The 20,658-nt window shown below is 38.7% G+C and overlaps 1 protein-coding gene across 2 annotated transcripts in view; it reads right to left on the bottom strand.

Moving 5' to 3' along the window:
- gab2 (GRB2-associated binding protein 2) overlaps positions 1 to 20,658 on the bottom strand; it is a 54,401-nt gene that overhangs the window by 32,423 nt on the left and 1,320 nt on the right. The gene's annotated exons all lie outside the window — the stretch shown is intronic.

Genomic DNA, 20,658 nt, shown 5'->3' with positions numbered 1-20,658 from the left:
GAGACACATTTTAGGGGTCAAATTAATGATGGCTGAATTACTTGCTGTGGTTTCAGTGTCCTGGTATACCTGCTCTGTCATACTGTCATGGACTACTGGGACAAAAACTCATTGTAAATGTTACACCCACTTTTATATAAAGGTGTAATCTGCATTCTGCTGAGTGGTCATTGCCGTGGTGTTTCTGCATCAATCAAAGAGTGAGTGGTGCAGCAAGACGATGCTCTTCTTTTTTGCTGATATTGCTGCTAATGTTAACTACAGTGATTCTTCTGAATAAAAATCACCGCCTCTTGAATTGTTTTTAAATCTACAAATGTAGGTTTCCCTTAAGGTATTGGTTAGTGTTAACGCTGCTGCCAAACCATTTGTCGCTACATTTCCTACTTTGTAAAAATAAATAAATAAATAAATAAATAATGGAGCTGCAACTTATGATTAATCAGATTTTTTTTTGTTACACTTCCAATTTCAACACTTTATATTTTCACTCCCGATGACCGGTTAAAACCAGTCGGTGTTTTAATGCGGGTAGCCATGTTGTGAATAAAGGCTTTTTAACTTAATTCAAATGCATCTGTTCCTACTCCACGCATGAGTGCCTGAAGTTTGTTTTTTCCACTTTAGATTGGGACTGGGCAACACATTGATAATATACCGTGATATGAGACTATATATCCTCTAAGATTTTGGATATGGTAATATCATCAGCAGTGTTTCCTCTACACTCATTTAGGAGTGGCGCCCGCCACTCCTAAATCCTACCCGCCGCTCCTTCAAATGTCGTTTTTTTTTTGGTTGGTTTTTTTTTTTTAAATTGCAAATACACCACCACCGCATCACAGCACAGTCCTGCACTGCGTTGGGTGTCGCGAGTGCTGAGGCAGATAACTATCTTGCTCCATATCTACTCTTTGGGGTAGATACCACCGCCCCCTCCCACCCCCCAACAGAACTAATTGGTGCCGACGTTAATTAGCTACTCGCATCCAGGCATCAGGTCGGAGAGTCACAGGAGTGTCGGCTTGAAAATAGCGTGCAACTTACCGGAGAAAAGGTAGACTTATTAGCTTAAGAAAACTTATAATAGATTTTATTAGTTAAATAAACATTCGCAAAATATTGATGGCCAGCTAAGGTTACGTAGCTTAAGTTAATTGGGCCCGGTGCCAACTCAACTCAGTGTCGCTAACGTGAGTAAACTAATTGATAGAATTAAGCGATATACAGGCCATGATGTAACTGCTGACTGCATTTTCAGATGAGCTTGTTCAAATATTTTTCAAAGAAGAGAAAGACACCTGATGAGGATGGCGCTAGTCAGGTATCATTAGCCTTTTTACTGACTCAAATTATGATGGTTAGGTAAAAAATTATGTTCACACTTGTAATCAAATGTGACGTGAGTGTAAATTATCTAACGTTAATGTTTTATGTAATCGTATAAGACAAGTAACAGACAGGGAGGAGCAGTGGAACAAAGTGAAGGAGAGCAGAGTACAGGAGGGGGAGTGCCGAGTGAAGGAGCAGGAGAGCAAAGTGATGGTGCAGGAGAGAGAGATGAGAGTAGAGGAGAAAAACATAAAGGGAAACACAGGCTATCAGGCTGGGACCCTAAATGGGTTGAAAAAAATAAAAATAAATTTTTAAAAATTATTGTTTCTATTTGTAGGTGAAGACTGACTTGAGAAACAGGCTGCAGGGGGATCACCTTGCAGCATGTATGCTGCTGAGCATCAACGGGCCACCTCTTGGGGAATTTCCGTACAACAGAGCCTTAGAGCTGTTCTACAAAAAACCAAGAAAAATCCATTGTTCTGAGCCTGGGTGCAAACTTTGCCACTGATTACAGCCCCATCAAGAAATTATTATTTATTGTTTTTATTATTTTATTGTTGAATTTTTGTTATTATTTTTTATTTTTACATTCAGCCTTTAAAAAGCGTCATTTGTTTACGCCGCCACGGCTCCCCGGAGAGCCTGCTCCCGCTGCTGAAAAAAATCCTAGAGGAAACACTGATCAGTATTGTCTTTTTCTGGTTTTAAAGGTCCAGTGTATAGGATTAAGTGGTATCTAGCAATGAGGTTATAAACTGAAACTTTTCCCATGTGTCAAACATGTAGGAGAATTGAGGTGGCTGCCGCAAAATCACAAAAAATGTAAAATCGTGAATGGCCCAACCTTGAGCCAGAAGTCCTACTTATACAGAGATAGTACTAAAGAGCCATTAGAAAAGTCCCTTCTTTACGCTGTCTTTGCATTTTTACACAGGACCAAATAACAGTGGCATCATGCTGCTCCAGGGATTTTAGATAGCATGCCGGTATCGCAGAAGCAAAAGAGGCATGACAGGCGTGACATTTAACACAACAGCGCCAGCCTCTAGTTTGACATATAACATACGTGTAAGCAGCTGTTTATAAACAATAACAATAGCATAACATGTCAATAACAAGCATTTACCATCCACATTATATGGCAACTGATCTCAGCTCAGAGGGTAAGGAGCTCCTGAATCTCACTGTTTCTCCTATATGCAGACATTTTTGGCCACTGTTTTTCTTTGAGTTAGACACTAAGCTGCTCTTGAAATCTCCCACAGCTAGTCTGTCACACACACACCTTTTACACAGACCTCATTTTCGCACTGTTACTACCTCCACTGCCTGCTTAACTGTGAGACAACCCATCCCCATTTCACCATTGTACCTTTTACACAGAAAAGTGAGGTGGCATAGAGGCACAACATTTCCGCCTGGAACAGGCAGTGTAAAAGGGGCTAGTGTTTGATTTGTCCGTTCTAGGCTTCTGTAGAACAACATGGTGAATAACAATGGAGTCGGCGATCTGTATGTATAAATGGCTCACTCTAAGGTAACAAAACTCAACAATTCTTATTTTCAGGTGATTAACGAAAACATAGTTATGAATATTATACACAATTTTTGCCAATCAATGCCCCTAAATCCTACACACTGGACCTCTAAAGGCTGCATTACAGTAAAATGGTGTAATTTTATGAACTTACCAGACTGTTCTAGCTATTCTAATATTTGCCTTAACCACACAGTCAAGATATCCACATCGCTGATGATTATTTACCAAAAATAGCATTGTGTAAATATTTATGAGAGGTGTTTGGTCAAAAATATCATTTGATTTTCTCCATGCCGCCAAGTCCTACTTTATATTATACTTTACAGTAAAATTAATGTTTTTTTATCTTATTCTGTGTTAAAGGAAAATCTGAATAAGTTGTTGGAGAGTGGTTTTTAAATATGTGAATGTAACGCATTAAACTCTGCTGTGTTTATTTTTCCTCTAAGAAGTCAGTAGAGGTAAAAAGAGGCAGCAACAAGTTTCCTTCTCTTTTTTTCCCCAGGAAGCGCAGATTGTGATCTCATATTTGGTGTGTAGCTGAAACACTCCTGAGGTATTGGGGTATAAGGCTTTTTCATTTTATTTTCTGTCAGATACTCTGATTAAAGCTGGAAGCAGCGTGACCTTAATGATGTTGATAGTGGAGCCGTGCTGCTGTGTGCATCTTAACACTCGCCCCGGTTTCAAGTTTAATCAGCACTGTCTGACGTGTTGTGCAGTTGTATGAGGTCATTTCTCACTAAGGGAGGTTGTTGTGAATGTAAACTCATACAGATTAAACTGATAGAGGCTGTGTAACAGCACTGACTTCTCTGGAATTTGCTGTCCATCAGATTCTTAAGAAGTCAACAGTGTTACTCATCACACTCCTCCAAAGGAGGAAACACTTTTTCTTCCCAGGTCCACGAAGCCAGTCTTTGGTCCAGTGCCATTTACACCATTCACAGAGAAGTTGCTATAACTCCTGCAAACCCCATTTAAATATTATTGCCTTTTCTGGAAAGAGAGAGCATCACTTAATTGAGACCTGGAGAGCTGCCCAGTTTCAAGAGGTCAGTGCGACCCAGCTGGATTATTCCTGGCATCCTTCAGTTGCGGCCAGCATATTAACCCAGGATGGCCACAGCTCTCAACCTCGGAGGAAAGACAACTCATTTAGAAAGCCTTATCAGACTAAAAATAGAGTAGAGTATTTTCCACAAGAAAAGTAACTGCCTTCTTATTTAAGAACAAATTAGTTTGGTCTGAACGAGAGCATTGAATAATGTTTGTCGCACTTTCTGCAAAGCTCCTCACCAGAATCTTGCATGCAAAATGAAAGAAAATGTCTCGAGCACATTTAGTTTCATATCAGCCTTTTCAGCAACACAACTGGCAGTGCAGCTTTTCCTCCCTCTCCCTCTCCCTCTCTCACGCACTCTTTCAAATTTGAGCAAACGTCCACTGGCGGAGTAAATCATGGGGGAGGAGGACACAACAAAATAAGCTAACCCACCCACTGCCTGTCCTACAGAGCATGTCTAAGCCCATCGATCACTGTCTAAGCACTGGGAAGCGAGGGCTGAAGCTGTAAAAGTAGGCTGAACTCTCCCGGCTCTCCAACTTTCCCCTCCCCCCACATTGCTTCAGTTTAAGCTGCATCACTGTTTCAAAAAGAAAAAAAGGGGGCTCAGCCGAGACACACTGCCCTTGTTAACAACTCAACTGGACAGTCCGTTGGACCACTGAGCTGTGAGCTTCTAATCACACCCTGAACTAACTCGATTTCAAAGAGATCCATTTTTGTTTGAGCAATTTACCGCAAACAACACAAGATATGGCGTAACTCGCATATACTGGCATTTATTCATCATGCTCTGATTTCCACAGAGGAGATCAAAGTCAAATAAAGGTCAAATCTGAGCTGAAAAACTGTCAGAAGCACAAAACAACAAATCTTAAGTTTATCATAAAACAGTAAAAACAGGAATTTGTGACAACTTGCTAAGATTTAAGTTTAACACTTTGAAACCTGGAGCGACACCATTTTTCTTTTCAGATGCCTTTCGCAAGTATAAAACCTTTAAACCCTCAGCAAATTGTTGCAATTTTGTTTCAGAAACATAGCGGGAAAAAGTAAGCACCTTGGAAAAATGTTCTACAGATTGCAAGAAATTAGTGGATTTGGAAATTTCATTATAAAAAGCTAGAGAGAAATGCCTGAGGAAAAAAATAGGGAAAAACTGCGTATAATTTTCATTAATGCGGATTAGAAATTATGTTGCAAATTTTTAAAATAATTTTTAAAGCGCTTGTTTAGTATTTTTTTATAAAAAAATGTTTCAAGTAATTTACATAATATTTTAGTTTTTTAAAGCAAATTTTCATGTAATTTGCTTGTCCTTTTCACTAATTTCTTGAATTTCTTGTCTTTTTTTGTTGCTCATTGCCCTCTTCCCATCTTTTTGAAAGAAATCAAGCTAATTCGCTCAGGTTTCAAAGGGTTCAAACCCCTTCTATTTGAATTGTAAGGGTTAAGTAAAAAACAAAAGCCAGCCAGCGCTTGAAGCTCTTGAAAAAGAAGAGCAGCCATCCGTATCTATGAACACACAGCGCTTAGTCCCTTCAGTCTTATTCAATCATCCCATAAAGGCTTGATCTTACCTTGTTCCAACATAGCCTCATTTGTCCTGTGCTGATGGCGGCCGGCTACAGATACACAAAGACTTCAGTGTAGCAAAAAGGATAACACATCTATTTTGGATAGCTGGGAAGGAAAACCTCTTTCGAGCGACGGTTTACATCTAAAATTAGGATCAAAACTTCAATTCCCTTTGTTTCTTTGCATGTTGATAAGTCGACATGTTTTGCTCTATTTTTGGCAGACTGCAAAACAATGACACTGTGGGAAAACAAACAAATTCATACAAAAGGGATACCATTGTTTGGTATGTGTTGATACTTCTCCGAGGCTTCAAACAGCATATTTCGGAGATAAACACGCGGCGATGGCTGATAAGTCATAGCAATAATTAACTATATTTGCACATATCTAATCAAACAGTAGAAATAAGCCCATGTCTGAACACATCTCCACTGTCCTAGTAACACTGACAAATGAGCGTGGAGATGGCTGCGGCCTAAACAGTTATCCAAGGTGTGCCTTTTACAGCAACACAGCAATACATAGTGTGTATAGTAGTAGGCTGAGTCAACAGGCTGCCTGATAAGCATCAGTCCACATGTTTTTAAATGTGCATGAGCAAACATCCAAACTAAACACATATGTTTTCCAGGTTAAAGGTTGGGATAGTCTTGTTTTCCCCTCTACTATTAAAGCATAAGGAGGAGACAGCAGGTAGTTGTCTGACTCTGCTTTACCTGCAGCACACACACCACACACACTGCACAGCTGCACAAACACCGGCACTGTGAAGCTGCGGCGGAGCCTCGCTCTAACCACCTCATTTGTGTACATATTCTCATCTTCTGCCAGCTTTTGTACGGGCCACGTGTTGCAGAGGGGCCGATTTACCTCTTGTGACACTGACTGCTCGGTTACAGTCGGGACTGGATGCCTTAGGCAACATGTCTCCCGTTTGATCTCAGCAGCGGCACAGTGCTCACAGATGTGCACACACACTGTGATGAGACAGCATGGAAATGCACTGGTGCCAGGCCATTACTGCTTAATTATAGTACAAGGTGGAGTGAGAGGGATCCCATCAGTGTTCTCACTGGTCCCACTGGTGGGCTTCTCAGGGAGGGGACAGAGCATGGAGACAATTAGGAGGGGGAGGAAAGTGGTCGGGGGGATCTTCAGTAACTAATTTCAGAATAAAGCCTCCAAGCAGCCAAAGATCAGTATGAGCTTTCAAAAAACTGCAAGCTCTATACATATTCTCTGATCTTTTGATTCTGTATTTGAAAATTGATTTTTGTCCACTTCTTGAGAAAAACATATTATTAGTGTCACTGTTGTCTGTATTAATAACTTTACAACATATACTTCCACTTCTCATTTATTTATTTTTTTTATTTTAACTCTTTCATACTTCAATGTTACAAACAGAAAATTATGAAAGTATGCTGTGCTGTATAATGTACACCAATTTCAATTACAATACAATTTTAAATTAAAAGAAAATTTTATTTTAGCATTGGTTGTGTTTATCGATAATACTTGGAAAATGAAAAATGTAGTCCCCGACTGGATCAGAGGGATCTGTATTGGGCCCGATTGACACATTTTTTAATTGCTTGGGATCAGTTATTGATCATGCGCCCTGCACAATCCTTTGTTTACATCTGCCATCACACAGATGTCATAAACAGAGAGCAGATACTCAGGTTCTGTTGTAATGCTGCTACTCCAATAAGTAAACACTGATTTTTTTGTCATGTTTAGCTTAAGCTGCTACACCACTTGAAGTGGAATTGAATTTTTTGTTATTCATGTTTAGTGGGCTGGTTTTACTGTCATGCTGTAATAAGCAGAACTGTGACCAGTTTTTATTTGTCGTGACTGTGAATCTTAAATTTCAGCATTAACTACTTCAAAGTGGAATAGTGATCACATTTCTCATTTATAGTGTTCTGTACTTTTATTAAAGAGCTACACTAAGTGGCACTAAGAGGTAGCTAATGACATTTTTCTTGGCTATTTTTGCAAACAAAAAACAAAACAAAAAACCAAAACTTAATTTTTTGGATGAGGACATTTTTCTTGTATTGCTTTGCAGAGCTGATAAACTGTTAAGCATATGCACTGGATAGATTTAATAACTAAAGAATACTAATGGTGTACAAAAACACTAAACAAAAGTTTTGAAAACCATATAATCTATAATGTGCAGTGTGTAAGATTTAAGTGGATTTAGTGGTATAAAGCAGTCAGGATGGTGAATTGCAATCACAAGATGCTTCACCAGGTTCCTTCAGTGTTCATTGTTTGAGGTTTTCAACAGGAGCTGAATTATCTGCAGAGGTCTCCTCCTCTACAAAACTAACAGATCATGTGACTCAAACCAGTAAAAACACTGAATAAAGCAGTTTCACATTTTTTACAAAAATCTGTGTTTTTCCACAATGAGAGGCTATGGTGGCCAATGCCACGATGCCAATGGCTCTATCTAGAGTCAGTGTTTGGTTTGTCCATTCTGGGCTTCTGCAGAAACATGACGGTTCAACATGACGATATCCATAGACAAGGACCTGCTCTCTGTGTAGAGAGCTTATTCTAAGGTAACAAAAAACAAAACTATACTTATTTGTAGGTGACTGTACACTAAAGAAAACATACTTATATTGTATTCCATTTCTGCCAATAGATGTACCTAAATTCTACACCCTGGAATTTAACTTTATAAGATTTTTATTTTGACTTTTCCATGTAAAGCTTGTTTTGAAAGATTATACTAAACTCTATAATGACTGCCTCTGGGAGACAACCAAATGCTCATATGTTAGCATGATTCAGCTTTTCATTTCCCTCCTCCTGAATAGTTAATAGAACAGCAGATATAGCCCTCCCACAAGAATCCCTGTAATGCATTCATCCCACATCTATTCAACGTGGGTGCCATTTCCCAGCTTCTCAAAGTTAGTGAAGAACAAAGGAGGAATATTTAGCACATCAGTGACTTCATTTCTTGTCCCTTCTGGCGCCTGGATGAAGAAATAGAATTTCATCTTTTTCCACAAAACACCTCTGAACAAAAGACCAGCAGCGAGGAGCGCTTTGCAATGCATGAATTAAAAAGGTGGGACTGCTATAATGGCCATGATTGTGCGAGGGAATGCCTAAACACTTGTGATTCTGGTTAATGTGGCGATAGGGGACAACGCTGGATGGGCTGTGGCAGACAATGACGACAGAGGACTGATTATGTGGTCCTAATCAATAGTGGGTCACACGTCAGCCCACATTCCAGGAACAGATGATAGTTTCAGCAAGTGAGGAAATGAAATCCAGTCACATTTGACAAATATAGCTGGACATTCACACAGTGTAAAAACACCTAGTGCTTTCCAAACTTTTCCCAAAAAATCAGGAAACACAGAGAATGAAGATGCTCTGATATTTAAAGGGATACTTCGCCTATTTTCAACCAGCTTTGTCTTAAACCAGAAAACAGTGCAGAGTATGAGTAAATTAACTTACAATCTTTTCTCCATCTAACCAGTGCAATGTAAGAAATGTTCCTGTAAAATTACAAAAATGGCAGCTGTACCTGCCATCATCCTACTGCACTTTTACATTCTCAATACAGTAAATAACTTCAACAGCAATTTGCAGTTATATATTTCAGTATTTTAGCGTAGAATATGAGGTTTACAGTGTAATATTGGTTCCAAAAGCATCAAGATTTACAATGTTTTACTGTTTTTTGAAAAATAAAAAGTTAGATTAGGCTATATTTTTACAGTAATTTGTCACAATGTAGATTTCTGCTGAATTGCATGTGGTTGTCAGCATCCTTCTGTTATTTTACAGTGTCACTACTATAAATTACTTTAACAGTAGAATATGAGGTTTAAATTGTAATATTTGTTTAAAAAACAATCAAGTGTATAACTGAATTAAAAAAAACTATATTTTACTGTGAATTTGGCCATATTTTTACAGCAATTTTTCAAATTGTTGTGCCTAGATACCCTTTCCTCCACGGCCAAACTTCGCCAGATGATGGAAATTTGTGCAAAACATTGTCTTTAAGTGGTTGCTGGCTCGCAGGGCTGTTGCTCGAACTTCAGGCTGTACTTCTGCATTTTTGTATTGCCTGCCACCCATGCCACCACCATGAACATATAGAAGTGTATCAAGAGACAGACCCGCCTCTCTCCCTCTCTCAAACTCGGACAGAAATCTGATCAAACGGTAAAACTAGGCAGTGCTGATCAAATATAAATCAAGATTATGTAACTATACTGCCTATTTCTTGCCTAAGAAGTTCTTAGAAAGACATTTTTGTGCCATTTTTGACTATAATAGCAAGTTTTTGTAAACAGAAAATGAGCGCTATACTGCTTCCTGCACAGTGAAAACGGAGGCCAAAAAAAAAAATTGCACAAACTGTAAAACTAAGCAGCAGAGATCAAATATACACCAAGATTCTGTTACTGATGCATATTTCTTGCCTTAAATGTTTTCAGAAACATGTACAAGGTTACCGTTTAACTGTAAATATGAGGTTGTTTCTTGCCAGCCGGCCGCCTTTGTTTCACATATACAACTTAGCATCATGTTTATTGGTCTGGTGCAGCACAGTGCATTCTGGTAGTTGTAGGTTTTCTACCTCTTGAACTAAAGTGTCCTTTTTTTCTTTCTGGTCATGGAGCACCAATTTCAGAAGTATTTCCATCTTTTTACTGCAGAGACACCCTAATTTAATGAAAAAGCCATGAAATACTTCTTTAATCCCTTATTTAAGAGCTGGATAGTTCACCAAAAAATAAAAAAGTTCCTTTACTGTGCTTGACACATGTCATGTATAAGTTCTATGTGACAACAGTTTATGTAGAGAGTGAGCTTAAATAAACTACAAATAGACATGACAGAGGATGGTGAAGTTCCTTACAGTTTTCACAGGGCTCCGCATCTCAGCTCTAAGCAAAATGTTAAGTAGACAGCTGTCTCAGACAAAGTTTATAACACACGTTTCTGGAGCATTTCCTATAAATTAATGTCACAAACAAAACAGGAGTGCAACAGTGTGCCAACAACGTGTGGCCTTTTGCATTTTCAGCAGCTCCAGCACGCTATCTGTCTCAAGCGGTGAAGAGATCCAGATGCTCCTTGGTCGGACACAACTGTCCCGTCCGTGTACCCAGAGAAGTAAACATGAAAAGATGTTAAACAGAAATGCTGAGAGTAGAAAGTCCAACGGATGCATTAGAGCGCCGTTGCAATTTAAATCAAACTGCTCAGGTTTCACAACAGTCAAAACACTGACCTTGGAAGGCCAGCAGCTGCAAGACATAACAAATGCAGATAAGACCAGAAAAGGGCCATAAATTCTTGTGTGTTAATAAAGCAGGTGGGAGGTTAGCCACGGAAAGCCAAGACAGACAGAGCAGGAACACTTAACTCCTGATGTCTCCTTCATGTGTGGAGTTCTCTTTTTAAGCAAGACATCAGCTTTGAAACCCATTTAGTGCATGTAGAGGCGAGCCTGACGTGGCTCCGCTTTCATGACATTATAGGAAATATGATACCACGTACAACGCCATCATGTGACTGTGATGGAGAGCTCCATCCTACAGGTGTGATGATGATAAAGAGTGATGCTGAATTTGGTACCTACAGTGCTCATTCACTCACTTCACAGAAGCAATGATCTGCAAAATCTGTACTGTATCCTATGAAAAACAGCCTCTCAAAAAGCCCTCGGTAGATATAATCAGCCTCAATTTGCAGTTGAACACTTCCATCATTAGAAAAATGAGTAATCCCTCGCCATGTCTCCATATCAGCAAAAAGGCCGGGCTTATTAAGCGTGAGCCCGCCCTGACAGTTTGACTAACGGGAAGCATTATCTTTAATCAGAACTCTTTGTGCTACTTCCCCTGCCTCTGCCATCTGCTGCAGCTCATACATGTCTGTGCACAGAGGGCGCACCGCAAGCATCTCCTGGTCTCTCTGACTACTACCAAGGCTACCTACTATCAATCTTCAGATGCACAATAGTGGATATAAAACACATCCATTAGATCAGGAGGGAACTCTGTGTACCAGTCTCTTCAGTGCCACAGAGTAGAAATATTTACATAGGAGGGTTAAGTCTGACCTCAGCACATTATATCTGTCGCACCATCGCTCCAGCTCAAACGTCACAGGGCCTGAGACTCCTCACGCACCTGTGTGCATCATTAAAGTCAGTCTCTGACGGTGCATTCAGGATCTTGCACGTGTGCAAATAGATTGGAAAATATATCACATAGCTGCAGCATAACAGCGCACACAATCCAACACAGTGAAGTTGTCAGTAGTAATGTCTACATGCACACACTACTGAAATATTCAACAGTGCAGAATCTGGAGTGTTTCACTTGAATAATTTCACAGTTCACCTAAAGAATAAATACACTTATCAAATGGCACATTGTAAAAAAATGCCATGTTCTTTAATGCAGTGGTATTTCTTTGTTTACAGAAATGACAGCATAGCATCTGGCAATAAAAAAAGATAATGTTCATCTGTGACCTGTGAAACCATTTTAATGCTACACATGATGATTTGTCAGAATTTGCAATAATGAATTCATTGCTCTCAGTAATTGGTTGTGCTAAGAGTCTTCTTTTCCTATTTGTGTGAGCAAATGCACGTCACTGCAACCCGAAGAAGTTCATGTTTTCTGCAACACACAGATAGCAAATAAATAAAATTTATATATGATATGGCATACTAAAATGGCAAAAAGAACCACATTGCAGAGGATATATTTACCTGAGCTGATTTACTGAAAGCAATTGATGTGTTCAAATGGTTACTGGAGAAATGCATCAATGCAATTAAATCAAACTATTACATCCAGATTAATTCATGTCTAATGAATATAAATGATGGGGCCGTGAACCTCCAAGATGCACCCACCCCCAGTGGGTGCATTATGTCACCTAAAAACCTTGGACACACAGGTCAATGATCAGCATCACTGTCTCCACTGATCTTAGATGACATGAGAGTTTTCACTATACCGGGATTTCTAACTTTTATACTATGCCTTGAAAAATATGGATATTTGCCTCCACAGTGAAAAACACTGAGGGCACAAAAATTGTTTTCTGTTGTTTCTAATTACAAGATAAACAACTTGGCTATAACATGACAATAACAACTTTCCTTTCCTTTGTCAGCAGCAGAGAACAGCAGACTGACTGTGGTAAACATTAACAATAAAAAAAAAAGCAGCTGGCACTGGCATGTCTATACTGCAAAAAAAAAAAGAGTATTGGAGGCATTATTCAGAATTTATAATATTCAAAATTTATTTTTATTAATAAATTGATATTTTTGACAACATCAGACGATATTGTCCTATTTTGTCTCACTGTGTTCCAGTGAGGTCTATATTTGTGCACTGGCTAAATTACTCACAGATTATTCTTATCTGAGCTTCAGTTGTAGGACATTTCAGTTCCTACAGCTGAGCTGAGATGACTCATCACTGTCTGGATATTCAGAGAAAGAAGATATTAGAGGTACACAGAGTTCTGAGCATTAAAAGGAGCTAACTGATCCAAAAAAATATACTAATCATAGAGACGCAATGCAACAAGCATGCACATGTTCCTGTTTGCATTTTGACTAATACAACCACCAATGATGACAACCTCAGACGAAAGGCACTTTGCTTACACATTTCCAAATCCTACAACCAATTGCAACATGGTAAGTGTTTCACACGAAACAGGAAAACAACACGTCATCTGCCTAAGTTTAGCATATTTACAGCTGTCAGCGTTTAAGTTTCACAATTCAACTGCCTCCAGAGTTCATACAGTATGGTCTCTGGTCTCTGCTGGTCTAAATAAAGCCCAAAGTGACCGTCAGCTCCCACTTTACTGAGGAACAAAGTGTCTGAGGGTTATGAGCAAGTTCAAATAGTGGGACTATTTTTAAAGTGCATAAAACACATTTTCAAAGACTGCACACTATGAAACTTTTGGCTGATATCTAAAAATGCATGGTCATTTTGCCATTTCACTATATTTCTGCTGTTTGTTGTGTTTTCCATGAGAGGAGTTGACTTTATAGTGCATAATCTGCTACTCATCTGGTCAAACATATTTCATTTTCCCTGCAGTAGATATGTGCTTGAAAGCTTCCTTGGATTATTTTGTCATACTAATATCTCACAATGTTTTTAGAATGATCTAAAGAGAAACTGGTGTACCAAAGGTTTATGTATTTTGCAGCAGTTACATTCTTAAAAAACAACAACAAAATCTCCAGGAATCACTCCAAATATCTACTTCCGTGTGAGTGACACCTTTACAACTTATCACAACCATGATGCTTCATGCTCTTTAAAAATGTAGTGCACCATTTGTAACAGAGCAAGACAATTTTCAGGTTTTATCAAAGCCCTGGTTCACAGAAAATACTGACATGTTGCAAGGAAGAAAATAGCCGCCAAGTAAAGTTCCGCCTGCTGGAACACAGGTATAAATATCACTGTCTACAAATATGCTGTGCAGAGGGAATAACATGCTCTCCTTCCTATTTCTAGATGTTTCACATTTGCAAGCTTTTGATGGTTATTGCAACCTGCATACACTGTGTTTGCATAAGAGTCTAGTGCTGCAGTAATCTGCATTGATGCATTCATTTTAAGTCTGTTTATTTTAATTGTATTTCTTGGTCTTTGTGAGCAATAACAATAAATTCCCTAGCATCTACTATCATCTGGTCTGAACCTGCTCAAACAGAGCTGTTTAGAGGGGAATCAGAAAGGCTTCGTGTCAGTAACTGTTTCTCAATGTAAAGCAGGGTGCAAGTCAGAAAAAGCAAGTTTGCTAAGTCAACTGTCACAGGGTAAATAAATGAATCTCACACTAAAGCCTCAAATGTCAGAACTGATATTCATATTTTTAACCATTTATGAAAACTTTTGGTTTTACTAATAATACTTTGATGACCTTTTTGTGCTGCGGTTACTTTTATGTCTTAATTTGCAGCTGAGTGGGGCACCAAAAGGCATTTCTACCGACTGCCATCAGAACTGCAAAGCCTATTTGCTTCAGGGACCTATCTAATGAAAGTCATATGACATGTAAGCTACTTGCACATGTAGCAGTCAGGGGCATTATTCCTTTAGATGATGTCATGTTTGGATCTAAAAAACAAATCAGAATATAGAAAAAACAGACAGTGGAGCAATCTCAAGGTACTCTACTTAGTTGGTGTTTTAGGGTCTTGGTAAAGTAGACACACAGACATGAAACAAACAATTAACTGTATCTGTAATCAGTGGTCAATTTATTCTACTCTTACTCAGATTTAGGACTGCATGATTTGATCAAAATATTCAGGGTACAAAAACATTGTTGAATATCGCTGTAACTTCATACTTTCAATAAATAAACAGATAGTGTACTTTTAATTCAGACTTGCACAGTACCTGTGTTTGTACCAGGTTATCTCTTCTGTTGCCAAAATATTGTCAGACAGCTGACGTGATTTTTTTTTTTTTTTTATGCACCAGTTTCACTTCGGTCTGAACTCATCTTGTCAGACTTTCCTCCTTCAAGCAGCGCACAATGGCAGCACTAGTCTAATAAACCTCACTTGCATGTAGATTCTGACCAATAAGACAATGCCTTATAGTGAGTGCTCCTTCTGATTGGCCAGGGAGCATGGCACGTATAAGACAAAATAACACCTAGTACAGACAGTAGGGCTGTATCCGAGTCAGAATTACGTCAGCCAAATTGTATTTCGCTAATCAGTATGAATATTCAATTATTTGTTCCTTTTTTCCATTTAAAGTTTGTATTTCTGAAGATGGTTTGGTGGGATATCCAGGGTAATAGCTACCTTCACGTAACATGGTAAACAAGGCAAGTTAGCCCTCCTAGCTAATTTGTGCTAACCATGCAAAGAGTGGTTTGGTAATAGGGCTGTAACCAACTCAGAATTATGTCTAATCAAATTTAACAACCCCATCTAAAGTTTTCAAGTTTAAACAGGGTTCAGCAGGATGTTCAGTGTGACAGTGGCATTCATGTAGTATAGTAAACAATCTAATGGTGCCAAAGATGGACCGGCAATGTGCAACAACATTTTTTGCCAACACTAGATATCAAACAAAAACAGAAGACTGTGTCATATCTAGTTGATATAAGCTGTGAATTCATCACTTAATAATGTTATGTCAGAGCCTTATGGTACAGCATCTCTTCCTTCTCTGTTCCATTGCAACCTCTACCAAAGAGTAGTGTGACAGTCAAGAGGACTCACTCTGCAGTAAAGTATTGGGACCAAAATGTCCCCAGGAGTACACTACACAGCACACTAGCAAAAAGCAAAAGAAAAATTTGCTCGACTTATCGCAATCTAAATCAACTGAGGGGTCTCCAACTGATGATTCGAAACTTTCAGCGCCAGTCCTGGTTGGAAATGTGCAGCAGTTCTTGCTGATACTAGACAAACAAAGCCAGACATTGTATTGTATTAAGTTGCTGAGAGCTGTAAATAAATCACATTTGAGCAGAAGGCAGAAGGTAAGGTTGTCTTAGCGACTCTTACTCCAGGGAGCTTCCTCCGTCTTACTTAGACTCACCCAGGGTCTACAGCTACCTGCTATACAGAGCAATATGAAAGTAAGGAGTGCTCACTCTTCAGCTTTATCTGGAGACAAAAATATCAATGGAAGTACACTGCACAGTGACTGTCAAAAAGTAGAAATGACTGCTTGACTTGAAGAATCTCGGTCAACAAAGGGGTCTCCACCTGATGATCCGAATCTTCTACTTTCAGGGGGCAGCCAGAACAGATAGAATGTATTTATTACAATGTTGCAACATTCAAAGTGCAATATCGCAATCTTTTGCAATGCTTTTATTTTGTAAGTTGATGTTGCAATGAATTTTTTTTTTTTAAACCAACAACAACAAAAAAACAATATATTGTGCAGCCCTAGTCAGAACATTATAAAACTATATCTTAGATGCCAAATTAATTATTTGCTTATGCTCTCACTGGTACAATGCTCTCCTGAGCTGTAATCATTTATGATCTCTGCATCAGTAGTGGGGTCTGAAATAAAAATGAACTGATCCCAATAGTTGTTTTTTGTTCAGCTGTTTATGAGCCATGTTGTTGTGGTCTAACTCATTTTCTATTTTTAGCACCATTAAATGAAACCATCATCCCTGTGATAGTATACTTTCTCAGAGTTCAGCAAATAAGTAAAAAACATTCTCACTGCTGCCCCAAATCACAAGAGAAAAATCAATGGGATCTAATTTCCTTCAGAAAGTAGCAGTATTTTTAAGCTCAGCTAATAGAGTCTTGAGAGATGGAAATACATTTATATACTTACAGAGCATTTCAATATCTTTCCCTGTCATGGGACCTCTGTCACAACACTTCCTGTAGGTACCATCCAGAGGAAGTCTGGCATCTGCTAGTGGTGCAATAATTAAGTTTGGAGCAGAAAACACACAGGCTATGGCAGAGTTCATGGCAAAGGACAGGATATTATGACAAAGGTTCAAACAAGGCCACCCTGGGATTTTCACAATGAATGGGAAAGAGTGGATGCACTTGGGGTTGGGAAAGAAAAAGATGGGAAAGTATAACTCTGTGACAAACAACTATAAGACTGTCAGTGAGCTGCTGAAAAGCTAATTTACAGGAAATGTTTCAGGGACAATTTTGATAAGATTGATAAGCTTCTTAAATGTGAGATTGTTAGGTTATGAAATGTTGCTTACACAAAAGAACTTCTAACAGATCATAACGCTGGCCTCTGAGAAATTGTAATAGGCATTTTCCGCTATTTATTATGTGTCTTATGCTAAGGAATAATAGATAAATCAGATTAAAGGAGATTTTAACCCTGGAGAGGCATTTTGCTGCTGAAATGGAGTGAGAAAATAATCAACACATTAACCAACAATAAAAAAGATCGTAGGTTGCAGCCTTGTGTCAATCACAAGGATCCTGTTAGCCGAACATATCCAACAATGATAAACTAATCTGACTTTGATACTGCAGACACATAAAGCCACCCCAGTTTTGTAGCTGCTGGGGGAAGGCCCATTTGAGGGCCCACAGATAAAGTGGAACAAGGAAAATGTCTGTGCGAGCGCTGGGTGTCTGTCAAAGCAGGAACTGGGAGGCGTTCTCCATTGACCTCTGAGGGCAAGGACTTCCCAAAGCCCCTCTGCAAAACAACGGCAGACCCAGCAGCTGACAGTGGGACACAGGGGCTGCTGCTCTGCTATGCCTGCTACAAAAAACTCACGACTCCCCCCACCACCAGCACCACCACCTCTCTTCCTCTCTCTTTGGTTGTTCCATCCACAAGGGCAAGACAGTAGAGAAACTGGCAGCGGGAGAAAGCAGAAACTATCATCTTGCCGATATGATCTGTCTGGAATGTGGCAATGCTTTACTGTATGTGAACAGACATGTTTTGTGATGTCAGATACAACGACAAGCAGATGGGAGGATTTAGCCAACAGCAGCTTGATCCCGACCTGAGAACAGGAATTAAATTGTTTACAGTATGACAGGTTGCATGCATGATTCATAGTGTGCATGCAAAGTAAGACTCCTCTGTCAAATCTGACAAGTTGATCTTACTTAAAATAATCATGGAAACCGATTGCCTTGAAAAAGGTTAAATAAATATAACTATATCTTAATTGATGGTTTTATATCCAATTGTTAAGTTTACGCAAAATGTAGTTGTATTTACTTTTATTTTGTGAAGTTGATGCAACTTAAAAATGACAGGTGAAATTACCTTTTTCTTTTTAACTGTTAGCAACTTCAGTAAACCAAGTTTGTCTGACTTAACTTGATTTTGGAGATTCTGTTTTGTTAACGTGTTTAAAAATATATAAATATAACTGACTAGTTTACAACCAGAAGAATACAGAAATATAGCACAGTAAACTTGGTTTGATGGCAATTGAAGATTGATTTTATTAAACATTTTTAGGTTACAATAACCTCATAACATTAAGTAAATATAACTAATAAGTAAATATAGCTACTAAGGTAATATGTTTAAGAATATACAAATTTGATTAACTCTTTTGCAAACAGCAAAATACAGATTTATAGCAAAGTACACTTGGTTTATTGAAGTTACAGCACTTAGAAATAGGGCTGCGTGTTATGGCCCTAAAATAATATCATGATATTTCAGGGTATTTTTGCATTAACCATATTCTTGGCGATATGAGAAAATACTAAAAAACTGTCAACATAAATGTAACAGTTTCCCTACAATTATTGAGTAAAAACTAAACCAAAAGTATCTCTCATTTCTTTAGTTTGTTAACAACAGCAGCAACTCAGATTCTGCATAAAATATAAAATAAAATCAAACAATCAACTAAATTAGACAAACAGCTGCTGAATGCCATACCCTTTGAAGTAGCAATTTTACTTTTAGCCATGCTTGTTTTTACTGTGCATAATGGTATGACATCATTATGTCAAACATTTGAAATATTGCCATTATCACTAAATGAATTTTTCTTATCATATTAAAAATTACACTGGTATTATCATGAGCGATACAGTGTAGACACCCCTATTTAGAAAGATTGGCAGACTGAAGTTGTCATTTTTAAGTTGCAACAACTTCACAATTTTAAGTACACAAAAGTAATTTTAAGTTAACTTAAAACTTAGATATAAAGTAAACACATCAGTACAAATAGTTATACTTACATTTTTCAAGGCAATTGGTTTCCTATATTTTTTGTGAAAAAAGTCAAATCTACTCATCAGATTTCACAGTGTGCCTGCATGATTCCTTTAAAGGACTTGTGATTATGCTTATGTCAACATGGGATGTTAGAAAGACGTAAGATCTTTTGTTTATACAAGTCAGAGATATTTTTAACCCTATATTGATTTGTTATCACCTGAGCTGTAGCTACAAATAAAAAGACAGTTTGGGGGTTGATGTGGCAGACATGATGCAGCATATTGTCTGACCACTGACTGATGAGTAAAACAACCTCAACAGAACCCTGCAAGAGTAAGTGCTGGATTTGTCAGTTGTTTTCATGTTCCTTCTGCTTATTCTGGACAATGTTCAATAAAAGCAACCAGGCCACTCCCACCTCTCTCCCCTCAAAACACTGCCCACCTCTGGAGCCTTGATCAGCCCCAAGAAGAGATCAACTCCAACCAGTGATTCATTTAGCAGCCCTGAGACATTACACTGTTTTACACACGCCTGCAGCACCACCGTCACATGTTTAAAGGGGGGACACAGACAGTTTATCATGTGTTTGTGAAGCAAGCAGCTGTTGTAGAAAGAGTGAGTCACTGCTTGAATTAATAGAATTTGTAAACAATTACCTAGCATTTAACCAAGACTAGTCATGCTTGTTATGGAGCATAAACATGTCGTCTCCTGTCTTCACCCCCGTCAGATCCAGGCTTCAACTGCCACAAGTGTTTTGCTCCCTGACTTTGCATATGATTTGCATGCCAGTGGTAGTACCAGTTTTTACTCTCTCTCAGGCCTGCACTGGATCCTATGCTGCATAGCAGCATGCCACATTTTCACATCTGTGGAAGGTCACAGGAGACTTTTTCTTGAATACAATGACCAATCATTTCAACAACTGACTACTGATTAACAAACACAGGCCTCGTCTGGCTCAGGGGGGACTTTGTGGTAGAAAGAGGTGGAATATTGACAGGGAACGGGCTTCATTGTTGCAAATAATCTCCTAAAAAGAGGCAAAATTCAACACAGCTCTGAAACAATATATTCCTTACACCTCCTCAGCTCATTCCAATATAATGACCGATCAAACTTGTCACCGTGCTCCTTGAGAAACACACCTTCAGGCTGGAATGTCTGAGAGTATGTGAAAGTAGTATCTGAAAATATCCCTCTGCATTAGGACGTCAACTATGTCAGATGACAGCAATCCTGGTGAGTAAATGGCTCCGATTGTCCATTGCCTGACTTTAAGTGGAAGGAATTTCAGATTGACAGATTATGGCATTCACAAGTTCAGGACACTCCATCTCATGACCCTGTTTTCTGGCTCAAACTGCATGCATGCTGGTGTTTATAGGTTATAGCTG

This window comes from Plectropomus leopardus, chromosome 6, assembly GCF_026936395.1.
Source record: "Plectropomus leopardus strain MGB_pleo_1.0 chromosome 6, ASM2693639v1, whole genome shotgun sequence".
Classification (NCBI taxonomy): domain Eukaryota; kingdom Metazoa; phylum Chordata; class Actinopteri; order Perciformes; family Serranidae; genus Plectropomus; species Plectropomus leopardus.
Note: the sequence above shows the minus strand (reverse complement) of the source record. Positions and strands in the feature narration are given on the sequence as shown.